The sequence below is a fragment of the Mesocricetus auratus genome, unplaced genomic scaffold (genome assembly GCF_017639785.1).
Source record: "Mesocricetus auratus isolate SY011 unplaced genomic scaffold, BCM_Maur_2.0 Super-Scaffold_6730, whole genome shotgun sequence".
NCBI classification, from domain to species: Eukaryota; Metazoa; Chordata; class Mammalia; order Rodentia; family Cricetidae; genus Mesocricetus; species Mesocricetus auratus.
Window position 1 is genome coordinate 103,873,512 of NW_024429184.1, and position 26,297 is coordinate 103,899,808.

The window sequence follows — 26,297 nt, forward strand, 5'->3', positions numbered from 1 at the left end:
GAAAAATTGGTTGGCTTTTTTATTTTTATTTTTTTGCATTTTTACCTAGTCTTTTTTTTTAATGAGTTGCAAGTTGCACAAATGGCTTGGAATAAACTTTTCAATAGGCTATTACATGTGACAAGAAGAAAAATAGAAGACAGAATGGACCTGACACTCAGGCCTATACTCCTGTTTTCTTGTACCATGGAGCTGAGGTTTGTTTCTCATCTTGACACTGTACTTGTAGGTAGTTTGTGTAAGGGATTCTTAGGAATTGCTAGCACTAGTAAGTTGTTGTTGTTACAATAACAATTATTTGGTGTTATTGCTGATGAAAGGACAGTGTTGATGACAAACAATATATAAGAAAGCATGTGCATGTTAAGTTCTAGACTAACTGCCATATACTTATGCAATTATGAGAAAAAGAAAACGAGGTATAGGAACTACTCATATTTGCCAGGATAAAGATCAATATTCGATATTGGAGGCTCATCACTTGAAGCCCACAGAACTTCAGAGACCATGTCTGTAACTTCAGAGACCACTGTGTTACATATTTCCTGGTGAGTACTTTGAGAAAGTGACAAGCAAATATCTCTCAGAAGGTCTTTAAAATAAACATAGGGTTAGTTCGTGAATGAGCAAATGATCTTAAAATAGAAACAGGAGGATATCACAACAACCGCCTGTGCCCTTCAATCTCCTCCCATGAAGGACACAGATTTCCATTTTAGGAGAGCAAAGAAACTGAGGTTCTGCTTCAAAAAATAGTTTCCTCCTCAGAGAGCAAATCTATTGATACATAGTTCTTCACTTCCCAGCCTCCATTACTATGGGGGAAATATTCCATTATTAGTAAATTGCCCAGGTTAAGGTATTTTTATTGTAATAAGAACAGATTATAAAGGAATTTTTTTCATTTAAAGCACATAACATTAGGGAGTTTTGCTATTTTATTCCTGTAAATTATGCTGAAAGCATGTGAAAGACAAATTCTACACAGTGTAATGAAATAACATGCAGTGCTTGCAAGAAGCTTGTAGGACAGTGGTTCTCAAATTGCTGTCCCTGGACAGGAAACCTAAGTAACTAGAAATGAAAATTTTGGGGACTAGTGGGATACCTCAGTGCTTAATATTACTTCCTGTTTTTCCAGACCAGGTGAGGTCAGTAGCCATAACAGACTGTATACAGCTTCCTTGTAGCTCCAGCTCCAAGTTATCCATCCCTGCCTTCTGGTATTCTCAGGCACTCCCAAAACTTATAGCATTTACTCCAATACACACTTATATACATAAATAAAAATAAGTTTTAAGTATATTTAAATGTCAGATGCATCAACCCCTATTTCAAATGTATTGTATTTGATCTCTGTAACCACTGCAATGTATGCAAATGTATAACAAATACTGCTGGGAAAACTGTACTTGACTTCCAAACCAGGGACTCATAAAGATGAGGAGGGAGAACATAAATTTCAAAAATGCAGGAATAGATTAACATGTTTCCTTAAAAATATTTATATCTTAGTTCATTTCCAAACAATTGACAATAAAAATAACTTGGTAGGAATGTGTATCTCCTCCCCCATGGAAGGCCTCACCCTTCCTAGGGAGCACAGTGGCTGTTGGGTGAGGGGTTGGGGGATTGTTGGGGGGAGGGGAAGGAGAAGAAGGGAGGGAGAGGGAGCTGGGATGGACATGGGAAGCAAGCTTGTTTCTAATTTAAATAAAAAAAAATTAAAGGAGATCTTGAAGATGTGAGGTTATCTTATACAGCCACACCATAGCAAGATCCATGAGCGTGTTCTTCCAATAGTAAACTAATGCAAGCTTTAAGTGACAAACAAGTAATAAAGGAGTGTTGAGAACTCAAGCACCATTTTTCACAGAAACCCGTTCAGAAGGCCAGCTACTGAGGAAGGGATGGGTATTTCAAGACAGAGAAAGACTTAATGTCTATTCAGGGAGATTTACCATGAATGTCTTATTCAAAGTCTAGTCTATATGTAGGTTTGCATAGAGCACAAATTATTTATTCCAGGCAATTTGCAAAGTCAGGAGATTGCAAGTGAACTATCTCAACCAGGGATAATGGGAGACACAGGTTGTCAAGTTACTGGTATAACTGAATGAGTAGAAAGCTGTTTTTTGAGAATATCTTGATAATATACTATCACTGGATTGTGAAGTATCTTCCACAGATATACCTCTTTTTAATGCTTGGTCCTCAGGTGTTGCTGCTTTGGGAAATTATAGAAACTTTAGGAGGTGCATCCTGGCTCATGGAGATAGATTGGTCATAATTTCCAATCCCAGTCTCTGCCTCTGGATCTTGAAGAGCAAACAAGACAAAATACAAGTTCCTAATGTCACTGACCAAGCCTCTTCAGTGATCAAGCATTGTCTTCTAACTTAAGAGGCAAAATGAACTTCTGCTGTTCTAAGGTATGTATGTTCATTAGTGGTAAGAAAAGTAACTACTACTGAGTAATATTAAGGAATCATGTGATAAATGCAAAAACTGGTAAGTGGTAAAGGATTTCAGACAAATAGCTTTAAATGGGAGAAACAGAATCATAGATCTTACAAAGAGTACAAAAATTCTTACTACTTTAGTTTATGTGCCTTGGGCTTCTAAAGGCCAGAAGAAGGCATTAGATCTCTGGGAACTGGAGTAACAAGACACTTGTAAGTGTGGTTGTCAGGATTAAAGCTGGGTCTTCTGGAAGAGAAGCCAGTGCTCTCAAATCCTAAGCTGTCTCTCCAAACCTCTTACACATATTTTTAAAAGAAGAAAATGATGGTTGCAAATTAGTCCAAGAAACTTAAGCCTAATCAAGGCTTCATAAGACTAGAAAATACATGTATATAGGATGAAAGGGGAGGGTGTCTATAAATTTGTTATGTAATGGAACTGTGGTTTACATGTGAACATATGAAAGCAGAGTGGGAGGAGAGTAGTAGATCCTTCCACAATTTGAAATAAAGGTGCAATTACACATTAATTAAGAGTTAAGTACCATTATCCTAATACATACAAGTGTCAGGAAAGCTAAAGGTCCAAACAATAACAAAACTAAATAAATATTTAATAATTATTAAACTAATGGAAATGTGCCTACAATTTTACAGAAATAATTTTGTTTGTCCCGATTTACTTTCAGTAAAATAATATTTTAGCAAATTTTGAAAGGAATAGGGGTCAGTTTGCCCTCTATTTAGCCTAAAATACTGCAGAATCAACAAAATAAGAAGAAATTAGAATATTCAAAATATCACACAATAAATCGTCTTCAAAGACAAGAATTGAACTCCATTTCACCCTCCATCCTGGAGACAACTTCAAAGACAAGGACTAGGAAAAGACAACTCAATAGGTATGACTGGACTCTCATGATGAGGAGAAAGAGTTGAGCCATCAGGAAACCAGTGAACCTCGAGTTTAGAAAGTATGGCATCAGAAACAGAGAGCTATAAACCAAAAAGACTCTGGAGAGCTCCAGTTGGTCACACTTTAATATGAAGTTGAATAGTGTATGCTACCATATAGGAGGACATTAACCAGGGCTAGGAAAAAGGTAAGACACCAGAAGAACAGACAGGAGCCAGTCTTTAGCACTTAAGGGCTATGAAAAGTGGATGCAACTGATTGATAGAAGACATTTTGTAAAACACTGGATATTAATTGGAGTACCACAAACCATTTTTGGTAAAGTGGAAAAGTTTTAACTAGCATCCTAGAACAGCTGCAGCATTGTTCCCATCCAACAAATTGAAGCCCAAGCCAAAAGAATAAAAATAAATGCCTTGATTACATACCAGGAGGAAAAGAAAAGTCTGTAATATGTATAATCATAAAAAATCATGTATCCAATAAAATAAAGTGAGAAATCCTTAATACTGAAGAAAGGAGTGATAGCACACAGGGATGGGGAATTTATAACTTGTATTAACTAATATGGCTCCAGGAATAAACCATATAGATAATAGAATTGTAGACAGGGTTATTAAAATATTCATCATGATTATATTTCATGTGTCCAGGAAACTGAGTGAAATGTGGACTATGCTAGGGAGAAAAAAGCAAGAGTTCTTAAAAGAAAATATTGGACTTCTATAGAAGAAAAAGATGCCAGAAACATGGTGTGAGATTTAGAGAATATAGGACAGAGAAGAAGAAAAGAGTAATATACTTGATGACAGAAATACATCACAATCTCAAATAAAATACAAAAATACTAAAACCGGAACACATTGTAGATAAATATGTTTTTTGTGAGGGAGTGGTAGTAGTAGTAGTAACAGTAGTAGTAATAGTTGTAGTAGTAGTAGTAGTAGTAGTAGTAGTAGTAGTTATTGTTGTAATAGTAGTTATTGTAGTAGTAGTAGTAGTCCAAAATGAATAAAACCCAAGATACAAGAACATATTTACGTTTCAGAAAATAAAACATTCCCAAAAGATAAAGGATAAAAAAATATTTCCCAGTTGTTGGGTCCTTTTGACTAGAGATTTGACCTTGAGTTTATGAATCTCATAGGTGGATAAACCCATTCATTCATGTAGCCTTTCCTAGTTAAATAGCTGTTAGTAAATACAGGCTGCTTAGGAGAAGAAGGTCACTGGAAGAACTGACTTTGTAGAATATATCACCTCCAGACTATTCCCCTCAGCTGCTGTGAGGTAAGAAGACCTAATTCATCTGCCTTCTTGAATGACATCTTGCTTGAATTAGCTGGTGTTATACAAAAACCCTTCCTTTTTCAGATTGAGTGTTCTTGGATATTTTCTTGCATGAATGAAAACCTAACTCATACAGAATATTTGCAAGAGAAGTTGGGTGGCTGTACCTGATAATGTGGTATAGAAGCATTAGAAATGATTCATAGCATCCATTTGGAAACATTTAGAGAAACAAGCCAAAGAAACTCTGAAATTGTGTGAGTCAAGCCTGATGGGAATTTTGTGGAAGTTCAAAAAAACAGGATGATGATAGGAATGAAATCTCAGAAGCTATTCTGTCTTCGCCCAGGAGGACTATAGTGGCCGGGCTATCCAATTATTTTGATGGTCACATGCAGTGACTTTGTAAACTAGGAATGTTGTCATGCAGTTATATATAAACTAGTCATTTTCGCTGATGAGTTCAGAGACTGCTTTGATCCAGTGTTTGCTTGGTATCACCCATTTCTCCTTTAAGGATTGAAGTCTTTAACCACTTCATGACATTTTGGAATTGCATAATGTACTTTTTACTTTTTCAGGAGATCACAACTAAGGGTCAGCATCCTCTCAGAAGAAACTTGAGATTTCCATTCCCATTAATTAATAATGTTACATCTATTAGCAATGCAGGAAATTCTTGTTAGTAGATTAAATGCATGTTGTACCATATGATAGACATGGCCATTTGGGACTTAGGGGTGGGTTGCTATGATTTGTCAGGTGTCAGATGGTTAATGTCTTATTCACAACTTTTGGCAGTGTTAAAAAAATGAATGATAGAGATAGATTCTGTCCTGTTCCCCTTCTATGGGTTACCATGCATATCTGTCTTAGGGGCCTCCCTGTTTCCCAGACTCTCTGGCTGGGGATTGTAGGCTGGCACTCCCCCGTTTCAGGCCGAAAATCTATATATGAGTCAGTATATATCATGCTTGTATTTTGGGACTGGGTTACCTCACTCAAGATGGTTTCTTCTAGTGCCATCCATTTAGAGGCAAACTTCAAGATTCCATTGTTTTTTCCCCTGCTGAATAGTACTCCATTGTGTAAATGTACCACACCATCTCTATCGACTCCTCAGTTGATTGATATCTAGCGTGCTGCCAGGTTCTGGCTATTACTAATAATGCTGCTATGAACATAGTGGAACACATGTCCTTGTTGTATGAATGTGTATCTTTTGGGCATATGCATAATAGTGGAATTGCTGGATCTTTTTTAAATTTTCCTTTTAAATAGCTTTTTTTACATGTCAATCCCAGTTCACTCTCCCTCCCCTCCTCCCGCACTCCCCCATTCCCCGCATCCTCCCACCCTATTGCCAATTCCTTCCACATAGGGGATATCTAGAGTCTGTCATTTCACTCAGGGTAGGGTCCAGGCACTCCCCTAAGAGTCCAGGCTGAGAGAGCATCCCTCTTTGTGCTATGGGCACACGATGACTGTTTGTATTCCAGGGATAGACACTAATCCACTGCTCAGGGCCCCATAGGATGCCCAGGCCTTCTCACTGACACTCACATTCGGGGAGGGGGGTTCAGATCAGTCCCATGCTGGCCTCCCAGCTGTCGGTATGGGGTCCAAGAGCTCTCCCCTCTTCAGATCAGCTGTCTCTGCTGGTTTTGCCAGCCCATTCTTTGCCAATTTGCTCATCACTCCTCTTTCTTTGTCACTAGGTTCCTTGGGTTCAGTTCAGTGCTTAATTGTGTGTTTGCCTCTGCTTCCATCAGTCACTGGATGAAGGCTCCTGGATGGTTATAGACATCAAGTTCATTATCAGGAATGGGCATTGGAGGTGGTCTCTCCACTATTGCTTAGCTTGCCAATTGGTGTTATCCCTTTGGATCACTAGAGGTCACACTGGTGCCTGATCTGTCTTTGAACCTATGATTCCCTCTTCCCCTATTCTCCCCCACACACACAACCTTCCTGTTCCCCCATGACCTACTCTCTCTTCCTCTTCTGCCACTCTCTTCTTCCAAGCTCCCACTACCCCCTACCCCTGGATGTGTTCCCAATCCATTCAGAGGATCCTGCCTCAATCCTCTTCTCTTGGGTACTATGCATATCTTTTAGGTCCTTTCCTGTTTCCCAGTATTACTGAAACATTTCTGTTTAGAACAAAATAACAATGGTCAAAGTCAATAAGCATAGAAACAATCTGGTAAATAGTCAGGAAAAATTGGACAAGTATGTATCATCTTAAAGGATCAAATACAAGTGGCCCTGAAGCAAGACAGTGTAGCCTACTATACTACTAATGACGCAAGTTAAAATTAGATGTGTCATTCTCTCCTATGTGGCTGAGAAAATGTAAAAATACAACACCGAATTATTTTGGTGACTTTAGGAATGGTATTTCAGATATGAGTGGAAAGGTAGAGTGGTACAAATTCTGAAGATGATAAATTTGTTTTATCTAATAAAAATATAGATATGCTAATATTTATTCTGAAAATATCGATTCACAAACATGTGATTGCATACGTACAAGTTTGTTGAAACCTGTGAAACATTAGAGCATTACATGTGATATCAAGAAATCACTGAGCCACCACTGACAACTAGCCTACATAACACTCTGACAAATTTAAGAATCTACTTATTTTATTGATTTGAGCACAGAGCTACCTGAAATCTAGAAAGAATTTGAGTCCCCACTTTTTACCCCAAACCTTATGCTTATCTACCCCACGTGACAGAATAAGCATACTATATATTATTGGTTGCTTCCATGTGCTGATGAACAATTAAGCGACACGTTACACCCTTCAAAATGAGAGCATAAGGTATGCATGAATATTAGTAGCTGACAGTTTTATCTTCCTGACCCTCTTCTTTCCATTCTTTCATTCCACCATTTACCAGGCTGAATATTTGTGCCTCCTGTGTTATGACTTAGATTGCATTTTCTTTCTGTCTGCAGTGGTATTCAGTCTCTCCTCTTTCACGGATGACACAGCTGCTGCTGGTGGTGAGGCTGAGTTGGACTGTACTATTTGTTTCTCAATTTTTACTTGCATTGTGCTCCCTTTGAGAAGCTTTGTATTATTAATAGTATAGCTAACATCAAGTGAGAACAGAGCACTGTCACTACTTAACATAAGAATGGCAACACTAACAAGATAGAGGCAGGAACCAGGTTAGGACCTATTGTTGTCTTTTCCCATCTTTCAGGATGAGTAATCAATCCTTGATTGCTAAGGTAATGGCCTATGGCTTGTAAGTACTAGGAAAGTTACCATGGTAACTCTTTCTCAAGAACAATGGAGCTGCTTCTGCTCTTAAAAAACTTTCTTTTCTATAAATGTGGAGGAAGTTATTGCTTGCAATTTCATGTGTGAATATCCTTCATTTGTGACTCTGGCTTTGAAATGTATAGTATATCAAACCCAACGAATGCATTAGATAACAGATATTTTGTGATTATGGCCATCTTAAGGAAGGTTTTATTTTCACTCAGAGTTTGAGGTTACAGTCAGAGCAGCAGACATTTCAGGGAACTGGTCACATTGTATCTGCTGTAGAGACTGAATGTATGTGTTCACGTGCCTTTTTCCTTTCATATAGACCAGGCTTCTAACCCAGAGAATGAGTCGGACTTCTTACCTCATTTGTTGAGGACCATCCCCCACGTAGACCTCAGCAAATTGACAATGTAAAACTGCTTAGTTTCATGAGCACATATTAATGTATTTTATAAGAAAAGGTAGAATTTTACGTATTCTTTGTGTTTACTTCTTTAGATATTTCAGAAGGGACTTAGCAAACATTAAAAGATTGGTGAATAAATGGACTTCCTAGTGATAGCCTTCCTGGTATGATCATGTAAGAGATTCTATGTCATCCTTCTGGCTGCTTGTGCAACACAATATTTGTTATGGTAAAAGTTAACATACATTTGTGGGTGATTTGTTTTTACATTCATATTATTTTCTTAGTATAAAGAATGTGTATTTACTGTTCAGGATAATGTAGGTGTTAGTTTCCTTTATAATGCTATGATCAAACATTCTGACCAAAAGCAACTTAAGAAAGAAAGAAAGGATTTGTTTGGCCTACATTTCCAGGTCACTGTCACTGAGGAAAGGCATGAACTTGAGGTAGGAACCTGAAGTAGACCCTACATCGCTTGTTGGAGTACTTGTACATTCATGTGTATGCAGTTATCTTGTTCAAGCCAGGGCCATCTGATGAGAATGAAGCCATCAACAGTAGTGGACAAAGTACTCCTACACTGAATAGCAAACAAGACAAGCCCCATCCCACAGATGCATAAATAGGCCAACATGATCTGTGAAAGCCCTCAGATTCAGATTCTTTTCTCACATGACTCCAGACTATCAATTTGACAAGACTAACTGTGACACCTACTCACATACATTGGGCTTCTCCTTAGTTAAAAACTTGAAATTGTTAATGTGTGCTTTACAGATGCACACATTAAATACTAATCCCTCTCATCCCCGTATTCATATTTACCTTCTCTACCCTCCTTTTCCCTACAGACCCTTCTCACATTCATGTTTATTTACACTACACCTAAGTTAACCTCTGCTGTTTGGAGCAATTTGTTGGAACTCAGTGCAGTGGGTACAGAACTAAAAGCACTAGATCTCCTTTCTCAAGATATATTAATTGCTAATAATTCTGCATATAGCATAGTGTCCTGTAGTCCCCTAGCCCACCTATTACTGATGGCTGGCTAGCAGAAACAGTTTTGCCATGCCGAGAACAGGTAATGTTGAATGTGATTTCACTTTTGAAATCTCTGTATGGAGTCTGTATTATCAGAGATAGTATGATACAGCCCACCATGTACCAGAAGCCTGAGAAAGGTCCATTTTCCATTAGGAACTTTGACTCAGGTACTTCCATATCCTTGACTATCCTACAGAGAGTAAGTATAAAACAAGCCAGTGCTATGGAGTTCATTAGACGTAAAGACAGAGAATCCTATAGGAAAAGAATGGAACTCCTAAAAAGAAATAAGAGAAGAAGGTTTATAGGAGGAGGTTGGTATGAAATCACTCTTCAGAATAAGCAGGAGCAATAGTGACTGAAGTGGGGGTGTATTAGAAGTGATAGTCATCATGTATGTATGACATGAAGAGAGAAATAGCACCTCTATTTCCAAAGAACCAAGTGTGGGGAGGGGCTTCTGGCTGCTGCAAATTTTCAGAGGCTGTAAATGTTGCATTCTATATCACATGGTCTGACCTGGACTAGAGTATCAGCCAAGAAGGACCCAGACCCCAGATATGACCATAAATGTGCCTCACATATGCAAAGGAATAGGACTACAATGCCAAACATGGCATACTGTCTAATAAACATTCTTTTCCAACCAGAGAGTTGTAGGGTCTCTGTGTGTGGCTTGGTTTCTCAGAAATAGAGAGAGCTAACTAAAGAGTTTATAAGTACATAATACTAAAACATGGATATGGGTGTCCTGAAAGAGTTACTTTTAGGTGTCTTTATAATGACGACCTATATGTGTTCTTATGGCTAATAAGTTACATTATTCAAAGAATCTAATTTACAAAAAGTTGTAATGAGGAAGCAAAGCCTAAATTTTAAGTAGTTATAAAATTAAGTTAAAATATGCAAGGTGATTACTTATAAACATTTCTTTCTGTAAATTACATTGTAAGTTGGTTTTGGAGGTACAAAGTTAAGAGAGGAATACTGATGCATTAAACTCAAAATTAAAAATATTCTGGTCATAAGTAAACACAGTTTGTTTTTAACACTCAAGATGGCTTTAGGAAGATAAGTGCTACACACACACACACCTAGCATATGTTTTCAACACTGGTTTGAGAGCAGATAAAGTAAAAGATTGCAGGAGTCCATATAAGTCCATATATTAAATACAAGAGAATGGGAATAAAATATAAAATTGAGCAAAAGCTGAAGGAGAAAAAAATGACAAAGCTGTGTGTAAGCACACAGAATGAAAAGAAATGAAATAAAGACACAGAGGCCTCAGTCTGAAACTGGACATTAGAGAGCAGAAGGACAACTACACAGCAGTGTTTCATTCTGCAAAATCTAGGCAGCTAGACTCAGAAAATGAGAACTCCAAAGCAAGATGACAAGTCAATGTATATAAATAAAATATAGTTTAGAATTATGCAAATGGAAATACTAGCAAGTTAATACAGAATGAACAAATTAGAAAGAAGTATAATAAAGCTCACAACTTGGTAATCAGTACATAAAAATCAGCTCAAATTTGGTAAAGATATAATAAGTTAAAAGACGATGGATTTTTAAACCAAAGGCCAAATGATGTAACAAAGTTGTAGTTAATGTTTTGAAGCAAAGGGGTTAACTACAAGCCTTACAAGCCGCAGTAAAAGCAGCCATGAAAGTGTTGACATCTCTGGGATTGACATGTGAAACAACCTTGTTTTTAATTTAAATTTAAGTTTAAAAATAAAAAAAGGTTGACATTACTGGAGGAAAAGGTACACAGTTATTTAAGAGAATGGATGCAGGGCAGTTTGCAAACATCATAACCCTCAGCTACTCTCTTGATCTTGAAGGATAATCTGAAATTATTCAGGTGCACAAAGAGAAATAGCAAGTAATTTACACATGCTAAAGACTAAGCTTAGGCCAACACAAAGCATCATTTATTGGTGAAAACTTACAGAATCTTGTCCATAGGTGCTGAAAGTAAGGCATCATTCTAGCCAAGTTATTATTCAAGTGTAAAAACAACTGTCAGACATTAAAAAATCTGTCATATATATATATGTCAGATATATATATATATATATATATATATATATTACAAGTTCATTCTTGATAAAAGCCAACTAACTCTCTGCCTCACATGTGAGTGGGGACATCATGTGCAAAGATAAGGAAATCCCAGTGTCAGAAGACAGCTGACAATTGAGACCAAATATCTGGGGTAGGAAGTGGCTTATTGAATTCTATGATTTCCTAAGAATAAAATTCTGCCTGCAGGGTCTTGATGCAGAGCCTAGAAGTGGTAGCCCTGCCCTTCTTCCCTTTGCCATCTCACAGGGGACCGCAATGAGTCTGGCTTTCCATTTTCACCATGACACTTTGCAGTTCTGCGTTTCAACTGCCTGTCTTTGTCAAGTTCTTTAAACACCCTGTGCTGCCGAGGCTCAGTTTTTCTTGAATTTAATGCCTCTCTTTATTGATTATACAACTTAAAGTTTTCTAGGTCAGAGATTTGAAGTACACATCCTTTTACTTTTATTTTAACCAGATCTAGCATGGTATTAGATACTAACTGTTCTCTTTCAAATGGAAAGATCATACATGGATAATCACAAAATTTTAAAAACTAACATAATTTCCTGCAACATAGTATCTATGAGCTTTATTTAATGTTGCACCCTAAATATTAGTTTCAGTCAACCAAGAAATGCTTTTCAAAATCATTTAATGGCACACACTCATAATCTCAAAAGTTAGTGAATGAAAGTAGGATGATCCCTGGGCTCAATAAGAAACTAGTCAGCATGGTAGATCTCTGCCTTAAAGTAATAAATAAACTGATAAATGGTTAAATAAATAAGTACATGCATACATCCTTATGGAAAAAGAAAAGAGGAGCAATGCTAACATACTGAATTAGACAAGTAAGTATGGAAACTGTGTGGGAGAAGAGCTAATTTTAATTCATTTTATTATATTTTCATGAGTATACAAAATAATATTTTATGGCATTTTCATACATGTGTATCATTGCACTTTTGCTCCTATTTATCCTTCATGAGTCTCCCTTGTCCTTTCTCCTACTTATCCTCCTCTATGTTGTTTTGCTTTTAATGCTATTATTAAAAACCAGGACCAGGAGCTGGAGAGAAGGCTCAGAGGTTAAGAGCCCTGACTTTTCTTTGCGAGGTCCTGAGTTCAATTCCCAGCAACCACAGGGTGGCTCACAACCAGCACACTCTTCTGGCTTGCACACACACGTGTAAGCAGAACACTAGATACATAACAAATACGTAATCTTTAAAAATAAAAAAAAACAGGAACAAAGGCAACTCGGGAGAAACGAGTTTGTTGGCTCATGTGTCTTGATCACTACCCATCACCTAGGTAAGTCAAACAGAAGCTTGAGGCAGGAACCAGGAGGTAGGAACTGAAGAAGACGCCATGGAGGTATGCTAGTTTGCTCAACATGATTTCTATGCCACCCAGGAAAACCTGCTCAAGGTGGTCCAGGATGTATCTATCAACCACTGTCAGCTAGGCAGTCCCATATCAATCGTTTATCAAAAAATGCCTCTACAGCCTTGCCTGCAGGCAATCTAATGGAGGCATTGTCGGTATTGAGATTCATTTTCCAGATGACCCTTGTACATGCCATAACTGACCAAAAAGATTAACATGGCACTTTTTCTCAAATATTCCCCATTCTGTCTCTCCTCTCTCTCTCTTTCTCTTTCTCTGTTTCTCTGTCTCCCTGTCTCTGTCTCTGTCTCTGTCTCTCTCTCTCTCTGTCTCTCTCTCTCTATCTCACACACACACACACAGGGGTTACTTACATACTTAAATCTGTCTTATTTAACTTATTCCAATGATACCAGTTTAAAACATTTTCATTCAAATGATACAATTCCATACCCCACAGCAGAACAAACTCCACTGTGCCTACATGTGGTCACGTGAATGTCACAGAAAGCACAAGTCTTAAAATGTTTTATGAAGTAGAAATAGATCCAGAGAGTAGGTGATACAGAGAAAATGCATAAAGCATATTAGCTTCTTCACATCTTTAATGTCAGGATTTAACTGTTGTTATTTAAAAATGAAACTCAAAATTATACTAATCTCAATATAATCAATCTTTATTCTCAATGACAGCATTTCAAGTGTTAATAAGCTTGCCTTTATGAAATGCTTAAAGTTCAGCAGCACTGTTAAATTCATTACAATTTCATTTTTGCTGAATAATTAGGTCCTACCACAGGTTATTACTTAAATAATTATGGTAGGATTCCACCTCTTCAAAATAACTTTTTCTTTCTCCATAATATACTCTTCAATGGTATATATGTATTAGGACATTTAACAAAGTCTGACATGTACAAAACTATATGTATTATTGTAATTCCTTGTATTTGATTAATATGACTTAAACAGCCATTTATTCTTCAGGTTTTTTTTGTAGGTACAGGCATAGTTGTTCATTTGTGATGCTATTCAACCTGTGTTGAAAATGGTTACTTTTGAGTATCAAACTTTGGAATATTTGTTTTGTTTGTTTTTTGAGACAGGATTTCTCTATGGAGCCTGGATGTCCTGGAACTTTCTTTGTACACCAGGCTGGCCTTTGAACTCCCAGAGATCCGTCTGTCTCTGAATCTCAAGTGCTGGAACTAAAGGCATGAACCACCACTGCCTGGCGGGAACTTTTTTTTTTTTTTTTTTTGGTTTTTCGAGACAGGGTTTCTCTGTTGTTTTGGAGGCTGTCCTGGAACTTGCTTGGTAGACCAGGCTGGCCTCTAACTCACAGAGATCTGCCTGCCACTGCCTCCCAAGTGCTGGGATTAAAGACATGTGCCACCAACGCCCAGCTTGGAACATATTTTATACTTACCATTTTTTAGGTATTTGAATTTCAACATTAGCTATCATAAATTATGTAAGAACTCCAATTAGTATTAACTGTAAAATAAAATGACTTAATTTGCCCCAAATATTTTGAAACATTTGTGTAATTAGTTTAGCATTTCTTCAGCTCTCTATTCTGAATTACCTTTGTTTAAGGGTTAGCTCTCATCTGACAACTTTCTGATTTATTAAGGGAATCATTTCCACAATGCTTTTATGTTACTTTCTTATTAACCAAAGTGGAATAATTAATTTATAGTAATGTGGATGTCAATAAACACGCAGAAACCTGTTCAATATTTTTACTGACACAGTGTAGCATGTGCTACACCAAGCTGTGATATATTGGAGTACATAACTTAGGACTGTTTGCTTAGTAATTCTGTCCTGAAGACATTATTATAAGCCTCTATGACTAACTTTCATGGTAGAGAGAAACATTTTTATTGCAGTCTAAAAGGAACAGGTAAAATGATTTTTTTTGCTGAAAACATCATTTAGAACAGTATTAAAGAAAGATTGACTATATTTAACAGAACCAGCACAGGGCACAAATTCTTCTAAACACACAGTTCTAGTTATGTGATCAAAAGTGTGCTGAATCAATTACATGTCTTTCCCTGAATTTTTTAATGAAAAAAATGAAGACAAAACGTGTCTATCAATGCATAAATCCTACAAGGACAGAAAGTATGAGCTACCATTTTTAAAACAATATTGTATTGATTCTATGAAATTCTCATGCATATATATGTTTTTATTCTTTACCCAGATCTACCCAATGCCTGTTGCCACACACACATATCAATTCTCCTAACATCATGTCCTTCAGTTTTTGTTGTTATTATAGGCTAGTATAAGAAACAAATGTAAAAAATTAAAAAGAAAGAGAAACAGTCATCAACATTGAAAGATTTGGATGATTATTGAATAATGATGAACTCAGGATGGTGGGAGAGAGAGACAACAGCTCAGTGTTTAAAAACACTTCAGCACTTGCAGAGAATCTGGGTTTGGTTTCTAGATCCCACATGGACCCTGGAATGAATCCTACTTGATCATGATGGATGAGTTTTCTGACGTGTTTTTGGATCCGATTTGCCAGTATTTTATTGAGTATTTTTGCATCAACGTTCATGAGGGAAATTGGACCTTAGACTGATAGCTGGGGAACCATAATAGGACTGAACCATGTCCCCTGAACATGGGTGTCAGTTACGAGGCCTGAGCAGTCTACAGGGTCTCTGGTAGTGGAACAGTGTTTATCCCTAGTGCACCAATGGACTTTGGGAGCTCAGTCCCCACACCAGGGAGGGTCTTTGATGATCCCCCATGGAAGGCCTCACCCTCCCTGGGGAGCAGAAAGGGGATGGGATGAGGAGTTGGTGGGAGGCATAGGAGGTTGGGAGGGAGAGGGAACAGGGATTGATATGAGAATAAGATTGTTTCTAATTTAAATAAAAAAAAGCCTGGAAGAGAAAAGTCATACCCTGCAATAGCCAGCCTTCTGCACTAATCCTGTCTGCTCAAGACAAAAGACCCAGACTTAGTATGAGGCTAAGAATGGGGAAGGAAGACAGAAAGGCAAAAGACATCTGTGACCTTCTTTCTTCCTGTAGCCCTCCCTGGCTTTTGCGAATGAAAACAGGGAGAGGGCAGGATGTAAGTTAGAGAATTGTGTGAGCCATGGCAATGGGAGAAAGCAGTGGTCTGCCCCAAACCTTCCCTCCAGGCTTCTCTTTAATGTTCCACCATGACTGGGTTAGATGTGCTTGAAGAAATAAGAAAAGGGACATCAGTTCCCATATGACCTGGTTTGGACCAGATTTACAAATATAAGTCGAAGTGGTTTCAGATTCTTGACACACAAGAAAAATTGTAACGATCAAACTTGGTACTTAACTGGAGGCTGCCAAAAGGTTGAACTCTTCACCAGGTTCTTCATCTTTAAATGTGGCAGTCTTATGGAGTGGAGAATCAAATTATAATAATCTAGATGCTTCTGAAGCTCAGTTAAATGCAATTTACCAGAAAACCCCTATGACTGTTCACATGAAAGATGGGTATGAAACTTACAAACCCAATTTAAATTAAAATGCCAGTTTGGCACTGAGGATTTCTTAAAATCCAACTTACCACATTTAAAACAGCTCATTTAGTTTTAACCTTTATTCTACTTTATTTTTCCCCATGTTAACTAACTTTAATATTGAAAGTAATTGCACTGGATTTTCTTTGTTCATTCCCATTAGCCCAAAATTGCAATGACTGTTTGCTTTTTCCTTTCCTTTCCTTTCCTTTTCGTTCCTTTTTCTTTCTTTCTTTCCTGCTCATACAATACATTCCAAACACAGTCCCCCCTCCTTATTTGCCTTTCAATCTTTGGAAGGAATTGCTTCTTTAAAATATCCTGAGAACTGGTGTTGAAATGTACTTGGGGATGGGTACACTCAGACATTAAATGCAGGGAGAGGGAGACATGCCTGCTTTCTGGTAACAGCTGGTGGTAAACATCATCTCTCTCTCTAGTCATGAGAGCGTATTTATAGCAGTTCACATAATAAAAGAAGTAGAGTTGTATATTAAAAAATAAGCTAGCTCCATAATAATAATAGAAAGCAATTCCATCAGATGGTTTGAAAATATAATTATTTTTGAGACTATGACATTCAGGCTAGAGTGGAACTTGCTATGTAGATCTGGCTGGTGTGGAATTTAAAAAGATTCACAAGGCTGTGCCTCCCTAGTGCTAGGATCAGAAAAGCCACTGCTGGTACACTCAGCCAATGTAAATCTTTGTCAGAAACATCAGTGAAAGATGCTTGGCACCAAGTTTCACATTTGAGAATAAATGTTTTAATTTTATTATTTTCTAAAATTACTGTGAAATGAACCATGTATTTATAAAATTTAATGTCTATATATATAGATTTTAAAGTAATTATATTAGTTTTTAACAAAAATAAGGTGGCCTGACAACATCAAAGAGTTGACTTCTTGGCTTTAACTGACTTGACACAATATAGAATCACTTGGAAAGACTGTCTCAATGAAAAATTTTCTAGATTAAGTTTGCTTGTGGATGTGTCAGTTAATGATTATCTTTATTAAGTTGTGGTGCGAAGAAGTATCTAATGTGTGTATCATCATTTCCTAGACAGGAAATTCTGAATTGTGTATTTTTCCATTTCATTCCCATTTGATTTTCCATGGAAGGAAACATTATCCCCTCACTAACCTTAAAATCAGAAGAATATGAAATATTTTTTCTGCTTCATGGAAATCCTCAAATGCTCCATCACTTTATAGATTGTTTTCTCTTTGTTGGACCACCAACAAACTATGGAATCTGCTGGCTTTATCAGTGAGATATAATATTCACATTTTGGAGTCATTGGATATTTGCTGAAGATTTTGGGAATATCCTGAGTTTTCAGTCCATATTCCATCTTGATTTTTTTCATTTAGATTTTTTCCATTTTTGAAAGTTGAAACCTTGATAAAAATGTATTTTATTGGTACGCATGTCACATTTTCAATGACATGCATGTTAAAATTGTAATTAGTTTTTTGAAAGATGGCCTTCAAACTAAACATAAGAAACTTGTTTAAAGATGTAGTAAGACATTTAACTCATACACATAGACAGTCTGTCAAGCACTTAAATCTACTCACTTAACAAAATTAATATCTTCTTAGAAGAAAAATCTTGTTTAAATCTTATCTTTAATATACATCTATGAATTCCTTAGTGCAGACTTCATATCTACTCACAAAGGACTTTTTTATGAAATTTTAAGCTCCATATTGAGAAGTTGCTTATAAAATGCAAATCTTTTGAATTGGTACAGATGTTGCTCATGTTTCAAATACTATTTGTAGTTTCATTTTTCCACCTATGTCACCAGCTTGCCCCATGTGCCAATGTGTTTGTGCATATTTACAGTGTAGAGTGATAATTTCATCTATGTATCAATGTGCAGTGATAAAACTAAAGTAATTAGTACCTGTGCCTTTTATAAGGACTTAAAGATTATCAGTACATGAAAATAACAATAATAAATGATGGAAGTTCTAGCAGCTATAAAGTGATTGAAGAAACTTGATGACATCCCTGGCATTAGCATTTAAACATCAAAATCACAATTGACATAAAATACTTGGACTTATTGTAGTTTAATAAGCTCAATGAAGTTTAATTGCCCATCAAAGGATTTAAATCCCAGCAGACTCAGCCATGTTCAATGAGAACCAGAGCAAAGGCTCTTCTCAAACGGGTGACCCAAAAACCATTTACCCAAAAGCATCTTTTGTGATATTACTCCATGTTGTCACTTTTGCAGCTGCTGAAATTGTCTGACAGAAGCACTGTCAGAAACAAAGGAAGTTTCCTGTAAGGACTAGCATCCTTTCACAGACCCACCACTCATATGTTCATGGCTGTTCTGTCCTTCATGAAATACAGGAATCTGTCACTGGAAAAAATGCTTATTTGACAAAGAACTGCCTGCTCTCCTTGCTACCTTATCTGTGAGGGAGTTTTAAGACTTCTTCTTTTAATTTACACATGTATAATATTCAATAAGCCTCTTTATTTAGTATTCAAGTTTGTATCTCAGCAGAGAGCTTTGTTTATTTAAGGAGAGTCTTATATATTTACATTACCTCCTTTACAATTAGAGATTTAGGTTTTTTTTTAAATTAGACCAGTAGACAGCACAGTAGGAATCTGCTTTGCTATCAGAAAGAGGTTGTAGAGTTTCCAACAGACTTCAGCGGTGGCCATTTGGTAAATGATGTTGAGCATCCATTCCCTAAGAATCTAAATATAGGTCAGGGTCCTTCTGTACCTCAGTGGTGGAATATAAGATTGTTTCTGTTGAGTAGGGCTCCTAAGATAGAGCATAAAAATAAGCATGGTTATTGAAGTCCCTCTCCTGAACTTTCTGGCCAACAATGTACAGTTAAAATAGAGAAGGACAGAGAATAAGCCCATTTGTGTATTCAAGGATATTTGGCATTCTCCATTTACTACTTAAAGTAATTGCTCCTTATAGGTCCATTTTGCTTGCCCTGATGTTTATTCTTGATACACAATATAGTCATTTGGAGAGCCTGGAGAAGTATTGGTGTAACCTCACAATCCCATAAACCTCTCTTTTCTCAGCCTCTGCCAAGGCTCCTCCAGAATTGACCTGGTATGTGACCTGAGCCCAACAACTTTTAAGCCCCTCCAAAATGACTGTAAAATACATTAAAGGTGACCAGTGTGTCACTTAGGACTTTTCTTCTAACCTAGTAAAACCTGCTGTTGGAAATATTGAATATTGCATGGGCACATGGTACAAAAGCAAACCGAAGAATCAGTTATCCCACCACTGAGAAGGGTTTGAAGATATAAAGACAGTGCATGAAGACAATGATCAGACCTTTGTCAACGTGGGTGCTGTGCACAGGTAGGATGTCAGTGAGCTAGCCTGGGACCCAGTGGAAATCTTGAACACTTTCACCTCCTATGTGTTATTTAGTTTCGTGTAATTTCCTGTCTTTCTACTCAGTGTTATAAGTTGAATTGCTGATACTTAAGGTATCATTTTCCCACACTTCTCTCCTGCTTTTGTGGGTGAAGATTGTATTAGGTCCATCTTTAGTACATAGAGTGTCTCTTTAACTAACTCATCTTCTTAGTTTTTACAATAACAATATCCTCTTGAATTTTTTGCCGAGAGTGTTCCGATTAGTATAATTTAAACTATGTGTGGATAACTTTCAGAAAGTCCATTCTTAGATTTGGCTTTACTATAACATTTTAGCACAGAAAACATGTCAAAAGGTAAATGTTCTATATTTTAGTATAACCTTTATAAAAATAGCTGTTTTATAAACAAATATAAATTACAAAAGAACCAAAATACAAAGGGTTAAAGAAGATTCTAAAGTTATTGTTTCACAAGTGATGTTATTCCTAAAGCAAATGGCATCTTAGAATAAAGACAATTGGAGTACACACACACACGTGCGCGTGCACGTGTGCGCGCGCACACACGCACGCACAACTCTGTGACTTTCTGGGCTTAATTTCTCCCTGGTACTCATTTTTGTTGCAATGATAGATCCTTCTCCTGCCTACAATCTCAGAACCTTTAAATCAAGACCACACATACCACAAGATTCATCTCTGGAAATACAGTTATGACCTACAGAAACATAGTCCACTATTATCATCATACACTTAAACGTGAAAGCACATTCGACACTGGACCATGATTGCAAGTGAATTGCAGGACTGAGCTTTCCTTTTGCCTCAGAAGAGATGGAGCTGTCAGCACCTTGGGCAGCCCCTGCTCCTAATCTGCAGTTGACCTTGTGGTGTGGGAGTCAGAAAGGAGCCCAGATAGTTATGATGGAGTGCCATGTCAAATGAAGTGGGAGAAATGCTGCTGGGAAGACCTCAGAGAGCCTTTCATCCTCGCTAGACTGGAGCTGAAGTTTATATGACAAACAAATGTGAAATCTTCTGTGGGAATTCAGCTTCCTGGAGCTCAGCAACATAGGGAAGAGAAAGCAAATCTCACTATAGATGCAACGGTGAGCCTAATGTGTTTGTGTGGTTCTCTGGTCTGGCCATGCACTTTATGATACAAATTGCTAAAATATCTCTTTCCTGTGGTTTTGGACACAGTCTCCCTATGACTCAAAATTTAGCTCAACTCCAAATGTACAAGAAAAGGTTTCATAATGAAATTGAAGTCTTTCTTTTCCTTTTCTGGAGTGTTTATTCCTGCTCTTATTCTGTAATTAAGATACAGCACTGGATAACCAAACCAAAAAGCTATACAGATTAATAAGCTTCTATCATGTTAGAATTAGCATTGAAAATATTACGTTTTATACTTCTAGTTGTTTTGTTGTGAATTTTGGTGTAGGATTATTTTAAATAAAAAAGAGATTGATACAAGATAGTGTTGATAAATCACTATCACGTAAGTTATATTAGCAATATATAAACATATGGCTTAATGTGTACAATTTCCATATCCACTAGAATGTCTGCTCCAATAAAAATCATCAGGCAAGTGATAGCAGTCATTTATATCCTAATAATTATGCATGTAGTGCTATAAACCTGCTTCTCAGTATCCAGCACAACTGAGGATGTTGGTTTACTGAAAGATAGAAATAATTTTTCAGTTCCCATGAGGTGTTGTTTTAAATATATATAGTAATTGCAAAATTAGTAAAACTAGTATTATTGAACCAGATCAGAAGGTTTGTTAAAACGTCCCTGTGGTAGTTTGAATAGATATTTGAAAGATTAGACATTAATGAATGACACTATTTGAGGAGAAGCTGCAACCAAGGAGTTGTGACCTTGTTGCAAAAGGTATGGCGCTGTTGGAGGAAGTGTGTCACTGGGATGAGCTTTGAGGTTTCCAAAGTTCATGCCAGGTTCTGCCAGGTTCAGTCTCTCTCTCTCTCTCTCTGTCTCTGTCTCTGTCTCTGTCTCTCTCTCTCTCTCTCTCTCTCTCTCTCTGTCTCTCTGTCTCTCTCTGTCTCTCTCTCTCTCCCCTCCCCCTCCCTCCCCCTCTCTCTCCCTCTTATCCTCCCTCTCCCTAATCCTCCTCTGTCTCATATATATCACAATGTAGTTTTTAGTCACAGCTCCAGAGACTGCATGCCTACCTCCATGCTCTCCACAGGGACACTAATGCTCTAAACTTCTGAAACAGTAAGAAATCCCTTAATTAAATGCTTTCTTTCATAAGAGTTTGCTTTGGTCATGGTGTCTCTTCACAGCAACAGAACAATGACTAAGACATCTCCAAAGGATTAAAAAGTATCAAGAAAGAACCAAAAAGAAATTAGGAACACAGAAATCATGACACTTTAGAGGCAAACAGAAATCAAGAGCATATGCTCCATATCACAAAGACTATCTTTCCTCCTAATATAGTAGACATGTGCTTTTAGATCTGCATGAACACATAGCATCATAGAATATGTTTCTTAAAGGCAGATGATGGATATTGGAGTTGGAATCACGAACTACCAGGCAGTGCAATAAAATAATGTTTTTACTAAGCCACATACTGGCCTTGTGATAATCTTTATTCCCCACAGAAAAAAGTCAAAGATAGGAGGCAACCCAGTTCTTGCCTTATATTTACTGTAATGAATTAAATGAGTTCTAATTCTATATAAAGAAATACACCATTTCCAAATTTCAAAGAAACAAGGTCTTCATCTCTAGCTCTTAATCTCTAAATCCTTTTGCTTCTGAGTTCTAGTGTGCTATGATTTTAGGCTTGTCCCACCATGTCACATTCTTGTTTGTGATATTTTCAATCAACCCCTAACTTTCACATGTATTTAAAACAATACAAAGAAGTCCAAAAGACTTTTCGTGCACTTTAAATTTATGATATTTCCTCTAATCTACTCCAAATAAAAGTGTTATCTTTTACAATCATTTTTCCTCAAGTAGACAGAGTTATCTTTCCTAAGCATTTTTACTCACCAACTTCATAACCCATTTTTTAAGATTATAGAAGCATGTGACAGTCTCTTTTCAGGCTGGTAGCTTTTGTGGCTTCAAGCATGCTTGACAGAAACAAAATTTCCGAATCAGCCTGGGTGGATTGCCATGTCCCAAGCAGTGCATTAGTAACTCTTAATGGTCAGAATGCCCAAGAAAAATCTTCAGGCCAAACTGTTGCAGTTATTATTCAAATTCTGGCATAATATAATATATACATTTTATGTCTTTATACAATTTGTTTATATGTCCATCAATATAATTCCCTATGTAGGGCAGAGGTAACTTCAGCTAATCTAACTCTCTTGCTGTATATGCCTCGTAATCCCTGAGTGTGTAGATGAAAGAGGCTTGTAATCTGATCTGTAGACAACTTCTCTAAACCCACTGAATCTTGCTGACCTTTTAAACTTACTTTGTTTTGACTATCTTTTTCCTGAATACATACAGAGGCGGATGTTTCAGGAATATCTCAAAGCCTCATAAAGAGACCCTGACTTCTTTATGTGTGTCACAACCACCAAGGCATAAGGAAGGCCTTCTAGTAGATAAGGGTATCTCCCTAAAGTCAGAGTGTGGGTGTGCTCCGGACTATACTGGTGAAGCTTAGAAGCAGAATTCCTAGGGGAAGGCATCAATGACTTATAAGAAACTTCCCATCAATATATTATCTTCAAATTGTACAAATTTGAAAACACCCTCAAAGTATGCAACAGGCAGAGATCAACATTAAAAGTGGCAGGTGGCCATCGTGCACCTAAGCTACACTGGATCTTTGTCAAGCATCTGTCTGGGTTTATGGCTTTTTCCTTTCCCATCTGATATGGCTGCTCCAGATTGTGTGGCTGTGAGATTGAACCACGATAGGTCAATAATTCTATCATGCATCTTAAGTAAAAGGACACAGACTCAAATTCTTGCAGTACAAACCATTTAAAAATCAATAAAGTCTTTTACTTAAAGAAAAATGGTTTCAGTTGCTTAGTCAGAGAGTTCTTCAACAAAAAGTTAGAAACTGATCTTTAAAAAACATGTTTGCCTTTCTCAGTAGAGAAGAACACCTGATGCGTTTTCAAAGGACCAAAGTTCAGTTTCTAGAACTGCATCTCTCATGCTCACAACCATGTGTAACTCAAGGTTCAGGTCATCTGATGCCGTCCTATGGCCTACACAGGCATGTGTAGGCCATACAGTCTTATGTTTAAACATACATGTAAATAAAAATGAAGGTCAATCTTTTAAATGGTATTTTATATTTTCCTGAATTAAATACAATACAAATAAGCATATAGATATATAAACATGCACACACATGTATATGAATATATATATATATGTATTAAAATGGATATGCTGAAGTTGTCAGTGATCCCCACAACAATGATAGACTAACCTGAAACCTCAGTACCATTGATGAGAAATCACAGCTCAAGTTGTTGGCCAGGGTATTCCAAGTGTCCCCCAAAACAATATAGGCTATTGGTGCTGTCCATGGTTGCCTCTCAGAAGTTGAAGGTAAGTCCCTATTGCTGAAGAAACTACATACTTCAGACTCAAGATTCAAAAAATTTCATCTTTAACTTGAAAGTCTATTCCCTGTGTCCTAGTTTTCATTGTACTAGAAGCTACTGTTCCAGCTGCCATGGGAGGGAAGCACTGATAATTTCATCCAGCTGTGACACCTATGAACCACAATAATAACCAGATTTGTATAACATCCCTAAAGCTGCAATATTTACATTCATATTTTGGTGGTAACCAACAACTGTCTAGTTGAACTTAAGGAATATTCAACAGGAGGGAAATATGCCTGATAATAAAAACTTAGCTAAATATTTAGGGGTGATAAGGTCATGGATCTTAGAAAGGACCCCACTATTTCCACTTTACTAGATCAGCATAATTCCTAATTGCATTTTAAAACTTGTTCTTAGACTTGCAGATAAATATAGCTCTCAGCCACCATCAAAGAAGTTTCTCCTTGCAGCAGGCAAACTGTTGCAGACAATCACAACATGATATAATGGAAAAATAATAAATGATAGGGAGTCCCACCCCAATAGTTACATGCACAACTCAATTCCTGTTAGCAAGGCTCAGGGGACATTACACAACTGGGGGTAAAAATAAGGGCAAAAGAACCAGGAAATTTGCTCTGAGAATGTATCCAAAAGCAATAGGGGAGTTATACGCATGATAGCTCAACAATATAACTGCCTAAATAAGACCACAATATCAAGTGTGTGTGTGTGTGTGTATGTGTGTGCATGCGTGTGTGTGTGTCTATGTGTGTGTGTCTGTGTGTGTGAATTTGTGTGTAGTAATGATAATGAAAGGAAAAGAGGTTGTCAATTTCAGAGGGAGTGGGAGCTGATATGAAAGCAGATGAAGGGAAAGAATATGGGAGGGCTTATAGAAAGGGTAGGGAAGACATGAGTGATGTACAACATTTTTTATTTATTGCAAATAAATGTATTCTATATAATTATGCAGTATCTACTTATATAATAATTACATTATTAAATGTTATATTAAATATTAGAAATATATTACATCTGTCTTAAAAATAAGTTAATTGCCTTATTTGTTTTTACTGAGAGTATATCTCTGCCATCCTCTTCACATTTTCTATGAGATTTTTAAAGTTATCTATGTTAGGAGGGATAAAAACAAATGTTTATAATATGCTTCAATATAAAAGCTTTGTGACATCGAAACATTGGTTGCTGCAATACAATCACTCAGGGTCTAGTGGCTACATGGAACACACATTGCTATCAAGCACAGAAAACAGAATCCATGCTGTTTGCTTTTTTACTCTGCATCATTTCAAGTAACCCATCCTCAAACTTCTCAAATTATCTGAAATACACAAAATCATTCTAAAGGTGCCAGGTTAATGCATTGCTTCATTCTCTGTTTAGTGAGAGTTACTTCTTATTTGATCTTCAGTGCTACTTTAAAATGTGTATAATGCAGAATCTATTGAAGTTCTAACACAAACATAGAGGAATAACCCCTATGGAAGACACATAAATAAATAAAGCAGATATGGATTAACTTGATTGAGTAAGTGGATTTTTGAGCAGTACTGACTAAGCACACTAGAATTTTGTTCAATCTTAAAATAGAGGAAATTCTGACACATGATACCATATGTGAACCCTGATGAGGTGGTTAGCAGGCATTTGCCTTTTGCAGACTACATCTACTGAAATGAACTACTAAGGCTGAAGTAGACTGCCTTTGAATGTTCTGTACTTATCCACTCTAATAGTAAATAGAGCAACTAAGGAATGGACAAGAACCACATTACAATTGTACTAAACTTAGATAAACACAAGTTAGATTTGCCAAGGAAATAGGTATACATGCATCTATGTGAACATACACATCTAAACAATTTGTCATTAAAATTTTTTCAAGAGTTGTAAACAAAGCT